The sequence below is a fragment of the Tursiops truncatus genome, chromosome 16 (genome assembly GCF_011762595.2).
Source record: "Tursiops truncatus isolate mTurTru1 chromosome 16, mTurTru1.mat.Y, whole genome shotgun sequence".
NCBI lineage: Eukaryota > Metazoa > Chordata > Mammalia > Artiodactyla > Delphinidae > Tursiops > Tursiops truncatus.
Window position 1 is genome coordinate 60,039,910 of NC_047049.1, and position 8,335 is coordinate 60,048,244.

The 8,335-nt window shown below is 55.3% G+C and overlaps 1 protein-coding gene across 3 annotated transcripts in view; it reads right to left on the minus strand.

Annotated features, from left to right (window-relative positions):
* CHST3 (carbohydrate sulfotransferase 3) overlaps positions 1 to 8,017 on the minus strand; it is a 41,223-nt gene extending 33,206 nt beyond the window's left edge. Inside the window, exons 1-2 of one of the 3 annotated variants that reach the window (XM_073793507.1) lie at positions 7,710 to 8,017; positions 3,575 to 3,776 (exon numbers count right to left, since the gene is read on the minus strand). The gene's annotated coding sequence lies outside the window, so the exon portion shown is untranslated. Of the gene's footprint in view, positions 1 to 3,574; positions 3,777 to 7,709 lie in introns of those variants that run through there. The other 2 variants (XM_019936127.3, XM_033842421.2) reach the window with 2 other exon arrangements.
* Between the last annotated feature and the right edge of the window lie 318 nt (positions 8,018 to 8,335).

The following is an 8,335-nucleotide window of genomic DNA, read 5'->3' on the forward strand; positions in this document are numbered from 1 at the left end:
ATTCACCGGGAGATCACAGGGCCCAAGGAAGCCATTTGGGGACTTCCCTCATAGAGCAGTGGTTAAGAATCTGCCTGCCGATGCAGAGGACACGGGTTCGAGCCCTGGTCCGGGAAGATCCCACACGCCGCGGGGCAACTAAGCCTGTGTGCCACAACTACTGAGCCTGCAAGCCACAACTCCTGAGGCCACGTGCTGCAACTCCTGAAGCCTTGCACGCCTAGAGCCCCTGCTCCGCAACAAGAGAAGCCACTGCAATGAGAAGCCCGGGCACCACAACAAAGAGTAGCCCCCGCTCGTGGCAACTAGAGAAAGTCCAGCGCAGCAACGAAGACCCAACGCAGCCAAAAATAAATAAATAACTTTATTTAAAAAAAAAAAGGAAGCCATTCGGCATCTCGAGCAGCTCGGTGCTTACTCCACGGTAAGGTTTCTGTCTTGCCGGAATGGCCTTCGGGGAGACAGAGGCCCCCAGTCTGCCAGTTCTTCCTTTTGCCAATAATTTAAATCCCTTCTGCTGCCATCGGCGTCACTTTCTGAGAGCTGCCATGGCTAAGGGGAAGCAGCAATCAGCAGATGGCCAGCCTTGCAAAAGAGGCTGTTGTATGAGGGCAGTGCCCTGCCCAGCGAGCCTTGGGGAAGGCCGAGGCTCAGACTTGGCTTGCAGCACCCCTGAGGCCAGCCTCCCCAGCACTTCCCAGTCAGACACCAGCAGCATGCCCTGGCCACAGTTACGAAATGACTGTCCTGAGAGCCATTCCACCTCTCCGGCTGTGGCCCCAGCAAGACGGACACACCCAGGGTCAAGAGCACTGACTCTGAAGCCAGGCTGCAGGCCTCAGACCCAGCTCTGCACTCATCAGCAGTGGGGTGCCAGCAACTTATCCCATCTGTCTGGTTCTGTCTGCCCGTCTGTACAACAGGGAGCACAACGGTACCTATCCTGAGAGCATCCTGTGAGAACTCGGTGAGTGCAGGCCAGGAAGGCACTAATTAAGCGCAGCGCTGTGCTTGCTAAGCTGTTAGTGCTAATATTTCCTGTGTCCCCAGCCCCGAGGCACCTGCACCAGATGGAAAAGGAGGAGGAAAACTAAAAGGAAAGTAGCATCTCTCAGAATAAGAAGAGGACAGGGTTCCATACCCCTGAGGTCACGGGGGGATGGGGTGGGGGGTTCCAGTTCTTCATCCTGTGAGGATGACTTCCCCTTCCTGGTTCTAGGTTTGCAATCTTGGGCCTCTTCAGGCGTGTCTATCCTAACCCTGCAGAGACAGGCCCCAGGCATCCTCCAGAGGACAGCCAGGGGCCACAGCCCCGGCTGCCCACCTCGGAAGTTGTGAATTCTTTGCTAAAAATCACTGCAGTCTCAGCCAGGATGGTGGCCCAGTTTGTTTTCAGAATACTTCCTCAGATAGCCCTATCTTGGCTCAGACATGTTAGCACTTTCCAGAATCCTGCAGATGGTGAGGCAGCTGGAGAGGAGGGGAGAGGAGGGAAGCGGGGAAGAGTGGGAGAGGCCTGGGGCCAACGTTCAGGTAGCTGCACGGGCCCGCGTAGGCACGGGCATCGCACAGCGTGCTCGGACAGACGCACACAGGATGGGAAGCGGGTCAGACGGTGGAGGGGGTCTTTCAACCGTCTAAGCTATGGAGCCTTCTTATGAACCAGAACTTTCCTAGGAAACCCAATATGTAGAAAAGATAAATGGGGGACTTCCCTCATGGTCCAGTGGTTAAGAATCCACCTTCCAATGCAGGGGACGCGGGTTCGATCCCTGGTCGGGGAACTAAGACCCACATGCCGTGGGGCAACTAAGCCTGTGTGCCACAACTACTGAGCCCACATGCCACAAGTAGAGAGAAGCCTGCACACTGCAATGAGGAGCCCACGTGCCGCAACTAAGACCCGATGCAGCCAAAAATAAATAAATATTTTTAAAAAAAATAAATGGGGGGAGAGGCCTGGATCCTCCCTCCCATCAGACCTCTGAGGGGTCCTCGTTGAACTCTGGGGCTCCAAGGAACCTAGTTTGAAAACTGATGCTGCTAAAGGAATCATACCCTTCTCTGGGGGGAGTTAGTGCCCACATTGTTTTAAGATAATGAGCTTCTGAGCTTCCCTGGTGGCGCAGTGGTTAAGAATCTGCCTGCCAATGCAGGGGACACAGGTTCGAGCCCTGGTCCAGGAAGATCCCACATGCTGCGGAGCAACTAAGCCCGTGCGCCACAACTACTGAGCCCGTGCTCTAGAGCCCGCGAGCCACAACTACTGAAGCCCACATGCCTAGAGCCCGTGCTCCACAACAAGAGAAGCCACTGCAATGAGAAGCCCGCACACCGCAACAAAGACCCAACTCAGCCATAAATAAATAAATAAATTTATAAAACAATGAGCTTCTTAAGGGAAGACGAAATGATGTTTCTAATAAATTCTAATTCGAGTCTAGTACAGAGAATGCCACACATCCTGAGAATCAGGACTCAGAAAGTGCAAAGTGATTGATCCTATTCGCTGACAAGTTTGTGAGCACCCCTCTGGGAAGTATTGTGCCCTTGGGCCTGAATATCTGGGGCATAGAATATGTGGTGAACAATAGTTAGAACACCTAGCTACGTACAGGCACATTTCTAAACTCCTCACAGATACAAATTCACTTATAGCCCCATTACTTATAACCCATTACCATCCCCCTCTTACTGATTAGGAAAGTAAGGCCCAGAGAGGTTAAGTAATTTGCCCAAGGTCACACAGTTACTAAGCAGTACGGTAGGCATTCTGGCTTTAGAATATGTACTCTTTACTATTACATAATTTGCCTTTTGGGATGAGTGCATCCCTGTGCTTATGTATCTGTGTGTGTGTGTGTGTGTGTGTGTGTGTGTGTGTATTTTGGCCCATGATGATGTGTGCTAATCTGTATGTGGGTGTGCAGCCTCTTTCCAAACAAGACTGCAAGCCATGGGGCTTACCCCTCAAATTCTCTCTTGGAAGCCTGACAGCAACAGGCTAAAGGGGCTCCTGCGTGGAGGCGGGACCCAGAGCCTCAGGGGGGTGCCTGTTCCCCAGATCCCAGGGGTTTCAGTTTGCTGACCCAGCTTGGCATAGGCACATCAATGGAAAGGCCCCCAGGCCCCTCCCTGGGACTGAGTGGAGACCTCAGCTGCCAATCCCACCAGGGAAATACCCCCACCCTAGAACCCTGGTTCTCCCCTTCTCACTGGGTGCTGGGTTTTAGAGTGGGTCAACTGAATTAAATGAGGTTATTAAGTTATCACGAGTTTACTTCATACTCCACAAAGAAACTTACAACAGTGAACTCACACCACCAGAGCCCTAAACTGATAGGGCCTAAGCTCATAGGTCCGGTCAAAAGCAAAGACCCCTGACATTCTGGTTAGTCCGGGTAGCCCTACACCGTAAATGGGGTTTTTAGGGTTTCTTCACATGGGAGCCCACTTTGGAGAAAATTAGCTTTGGCCCATCTGCTCTAAACTGATGTTTAAGATGTAAAGCTTCCTCAGATGCCACAAAATTGGAAAAAGCCCCAACATTCTGCATCAACAAAGTCAAACTCACCTCGAGCAGGACCGAGGCAGGGAGACTTCCTCAGATGGAGCAAGGCTGTGCTGCAACCCCTAGCTGTCTCTTCTCCCACATTCTCCTCTTGTCCCCAGCCACCAGTATGCCAGCTTCCCAGTGTCCCGGACAGCCGGAGTTGGGTGTGTGGCGTTGGGTGTGTTCCCCGACTTTTGAGGCTCCCTGAGTCAAGGAGGAGGGGCTGGATGGGGCGGATGCAGGAAGGAGGGAGCGGGTAAGGCAGCCGGTGAGCCACGTGTGAGCACAGAGGCCAAAACAGAGTTTCCCAGGCTAGCTGTTTACTTGTGGCATTCAGGAGAGGCTGAGCTGGGAATTGGCTTATTTATTTTACACGCTTTTCCTCCAAATCCTTTTCAGAGAGCCCTCTGGAATCCCAGTGATAAATTTCCCAGAGTCTAAAACAACCCAGCACACAGCCATCTCTGTGGGGCAGGGGGGTAAGGGGAGGCATGGGGGGAGGGTAGAGGCATAGAGAGGGAGTGATGGGCTGCTAGAGACCTTAAGTTACTGGTGGTCAGGGGCTCCCGTGGCCTGCATGCCCCTCCTTCCAAGTTTGCAGAGGGGGGGATGTGCAGGAGAACCAGCCTGATTTAGGTTGATGAAGACGTAGGCTGAGACCTTCAAGCACAGAACAAACTGTCCAGCCTGCCAGAGGCCACCCCACACCCAGACGTGGAATCTACATGCTCAGGGCAGGACAAGCAGTGTTCTTCCACCTTTGTTTAAGCAAAGGGGACAAGCATTTCTGTTTAAGGAATGAAAAGGAGAGCTGTTTTCCTTTCCTCCTGCGTGACTTCATGAAGGGCAGAGGCCTCTCTGAGTGTTTCCTCACGGCAGATTCCCTTGGCTCCCCGCTTTACCACTTCCCAGCAGAGGCACTCACAGCCCCTCCCTGGTGTTCACCCATCATCTGACAATGTTCCTAAGTACCTCCGCGTGTCACGCACTAGGACAGAGCCAGGGGTACAAAGATAATAGCCCCCGCCCCTCGGATGGGGCAGCTTCTCCCCACACCCAGTCTCCCAACTGCCATCCTGGACAGCGAGTCCACACCACAGTGAAGCAGGGAGAGGGCGCCCGTATCTTTGCAGCTCAGCACTGCGCACGCTCCGGCACTCACCCAGGTGGGCTCGCTGTGGAAGGTAGGCGGGGCCAGCTGGGCAGTGCTTATCTTCTGCTCCTTGTTTAAGGTTGCCAGCTTTCCCCATGCCGTGAACACCTGTACCAGAGGATCTGGGGGTAGAGATGCGGGTGGGCAGAGCTGTGAGGATTCTGCCCCAACGGGGGTAACCCCCTCTCAGCCTTGGGGCTGGGGAGATAGAATACCAACCAGGCAGAAAACACAGCTGCCCCTAAGTGCCTGCAGGGAGTCCTGAAGGCAGCATGGCTTGCACTTCCTCCTTAGCTTTGTGACCTTGGGCTGCCACTGCACCTCTCTGAGCCTCATTTCCTCATCAGCAAATCGGGAATGAGAACCACTGTCCCTCTGTGGGGCCTGTGTGAGAAAGCATAAGCTGGGGACCCGGTGAGTCATGTGGTTATCGCAGCCCCTGGTTGCCCCAGCTCTCCCCATCCATCCCTCCTGAGGACCAGACACCACCACGCAGTCTAGCTCTCCTGGGCATGTGGTGGGTGGTGGGAAGGACAGCCGTGACATGCCCCTTCATATTCAGGTGAGGGCTGATTTCCCTGTGTGATAGATGTCTCCCCTGGCAAGGGCCGAAAGGGAAAGGAATATAGTCATCCATGTGAGGACGTTTACCTGGCAATTCCTTCCAAACCCAAACCTGCGACTTGTATAGTCACGAGTGGTAGCTTTGTCCCCATTTCTCACATAAGCAGTGAATCTGCTCTCGCCGGAATTACTCCAACATCTCCCTGCAGTCACTCCCAAACCCCTATCGTTTCCTGACTCCAGATCCACACGGAAGGCTCTAGCAGCCTGGTGCCACCCAGCCTTCGATTTCCATGACCCATGGTGTAACCCAGGCTAGGCACAGTGTGTGTAAAAAGAGGACTGTAGTCAGGGGCCCCAGGACCCAGTAAGTGCATCAGCGTTGCTTCCTTGTTGCTATGGAGAGCCAGTTAGGGACCTTAGAGACAGCTGGGCATGGTGGAAACAGCATGGGTTCCAGAGTCAGACTGTCCAGTTTCAAATCCTGGCTTTGTTCCTCACCAGCTGTGTGACCCCCAAAAAATTACTTAACCTTTCTGAACCTCAGTCTCCTAATCTGTAAAATGGTGACAAAACGCTAACTTCATAGGGATATAAGGTCTTGATGAGATAACGTAGAGCTCTTGATTCACAGAAGACATAAATAAGGTGGAAAGGTGATATTGGGAAGGGATTGGCTGCAGTGTTCCACCTGAAATTGGGGGTGGCCAAGCCCAGATCACTCTCTCGCTCATCTGGGGCCACAATCCTGGGTGCTGCCTACACACTTTGCTAATTTCAGGATTGAGACCACTTAGAAGCTTCACATGCACACCAAACCTAGTCACAAAGGGCCAGGGGTGGGGTGGGGTGGGGGAATGACACATTTCTTTGTGATTACATGGCCAAGTTGCACCACATCCTGGCATGTTCCCAATTCCATGAAGGTAGGGAATCATTCTCAGGACTGCTTGCAATCCCAGTTCCAGGAACACGAGATGTTTCCACTCCTCTGGGAAGCTCATGCCAGCTGGTGCAGAGGAACCCACCCAATACTCAGTACAGGGACTGTGATTGCCCCTCTACCTGCTGCCACCACAGAGCCAAGCCACTGCTGGAGGACACAGCTCCTAGACCCTTCATGAGACCCATCTCCTTCCAGGCCAGTAGGAGCCAGGAAGAACACGCCACGACACTCCCAGCTTAGCCAGATGCAAAAATGGAGACTTTCTTACTGCCCCTCTTAGGGAAGCAGAGGCCAATGCTAAGACTCAAGTCCCCAGTGCCAGCCCACAGCGCACAACAGAACCTGCTGCTTGGGCTAAACAGATCAGGCAGGGCTCCCTGGAACCACTCAGGGCCCCCTCCTCTGCAGATAGACCAATTCCAACCTAGCCGAGGCCACCTGGCTTGGCTCATAGAGTGTCCTTAACATATATGAATTATTGGTGTCATCACTCATCAAACAACTATTTATCGAGTACCAACAATGCTAGGCACTGTACTAGATCCAGGACAACCTTTGAAACATCCTGGAGCCCCGGACACCAAGGGCATCCGAAAACAGACACAACTTCAGGTGCAATGAAAATAAATATGGCTTCAGGACTGCCCTGCTTTCTCCATGACCTTGGAGTGTTAAACATCCCCTACCACGTTTTACATATACACACCCAGGGCTGGAATCTCCTCAGCCCACCCCCCCTGGAAGTCTCTCTGAGGAAGCACATCCGCTAGGGGGAAGGGTCTGTGGTTCCCTCGCAGGCCCTGTCACTGCCACCACCCAGCTGTCCAGGGCAGCACCGCCTGCCAGCCTTTTCTACTCTGCTCACAGACCCTAACACGCCTGGTCTGAGTTTATGAGTCACTCCCTCCTTTCTCCCGGCCTCGCCTCCGGAAGGGCTGCGCACACCCAGACACATCACCCAGACACCGAGTTTCCACGCCAAACTCGCTCCTGATGAACCCGGAGAGCTGACTGAAATGTCTGATTTCCCCTCCCCACTTCTCAGCCTCGAGGTCCCGGCCACGACTTTTCAAAGACAAGGCAGCCCCTCTCCTGCCCGTCTCGCTTTGGGGACACCTCACTGTAGGGCTGCAGGGGCAGCAGACAAAGACAGTGGATTTATTTGAGGCTGGAGGACATGCTTGGTCTAAAGATCCGAACGCCCGCACTTCCGGAATTGCACGGTTCGGTCTGAAGCGTGTGCGTGTGTCTGTGGCTCGATGGGTGATGAGCTGTGCGTATGTGGCAGTTGTGAATCTGGGTGCAGTGGGTCTGGAGGTGTGGGTGCCTGCGCTGAGCTTTCCCCGCGCCGAGAACTCCCTCTCCCACCTTCGGTTTCGCCTCCTCTCCCTCCAAAGTTTGGCGCGCGCGCCCGATCGGGGATGGTGGGGTGCGCACCGCTGGGCCATCTCCCGGGCCCAGAGGCGGTTCCGGGATGCCGGTGCCCTACTTACCCCGCCACCGAGCCTCCTCCAGCGGGGGCGGATCCGACTTTCCGAGGCAGGGGTCCGGCGCGGGCAGCATTCGCCCGCAACTTTGCCCTCCTCTCGGCAGGACCAGGCAGAAGCGGCTTCGGCCGGGGACGACGGCGGGGAGGGAAGGAGGCTCGGCCCCGCGGGTTCGCACGGTGGGCGGGAAGCGGCGCCAGGAGGGCGACGTCCTGCGCAGCGAGCGAGCGGTCCTGCCTGGCGCCTTTCCCGTTCGGCCCGAGTCCGCGAGCGGCCGGCAGTGGCGGCGGATTCCTGAACTGCGTCCAAGGCGCCCGGGGAGCCCTCCTCCTCCTCCTTTTCTCCCTCACCCCACCCAGCTCCCACCCCTGCGCCCCCGGCAACTTGGGAACCGCTGGCGAAGTTGCCGCAGCTCGGGCTGCGCGACGGGCCTCCGGGTGGAAGCAGGGAAGGAGAGGGAGGAGCTGAGGGGGAGCGGGCCGCCGTCGCCCCAGCCCCTGGGGAGCTGCGCGCTGCAGGACCCCTCTGTGGGCCTTTGTTCCCAGCGCTGCGCCTCCGCCCGCCTGTCCCCTGGGACTCTCTTGAAGCCACTGGGATCCCTACCCGCTTTCAGAGACGCTGAGAAGAGCTCC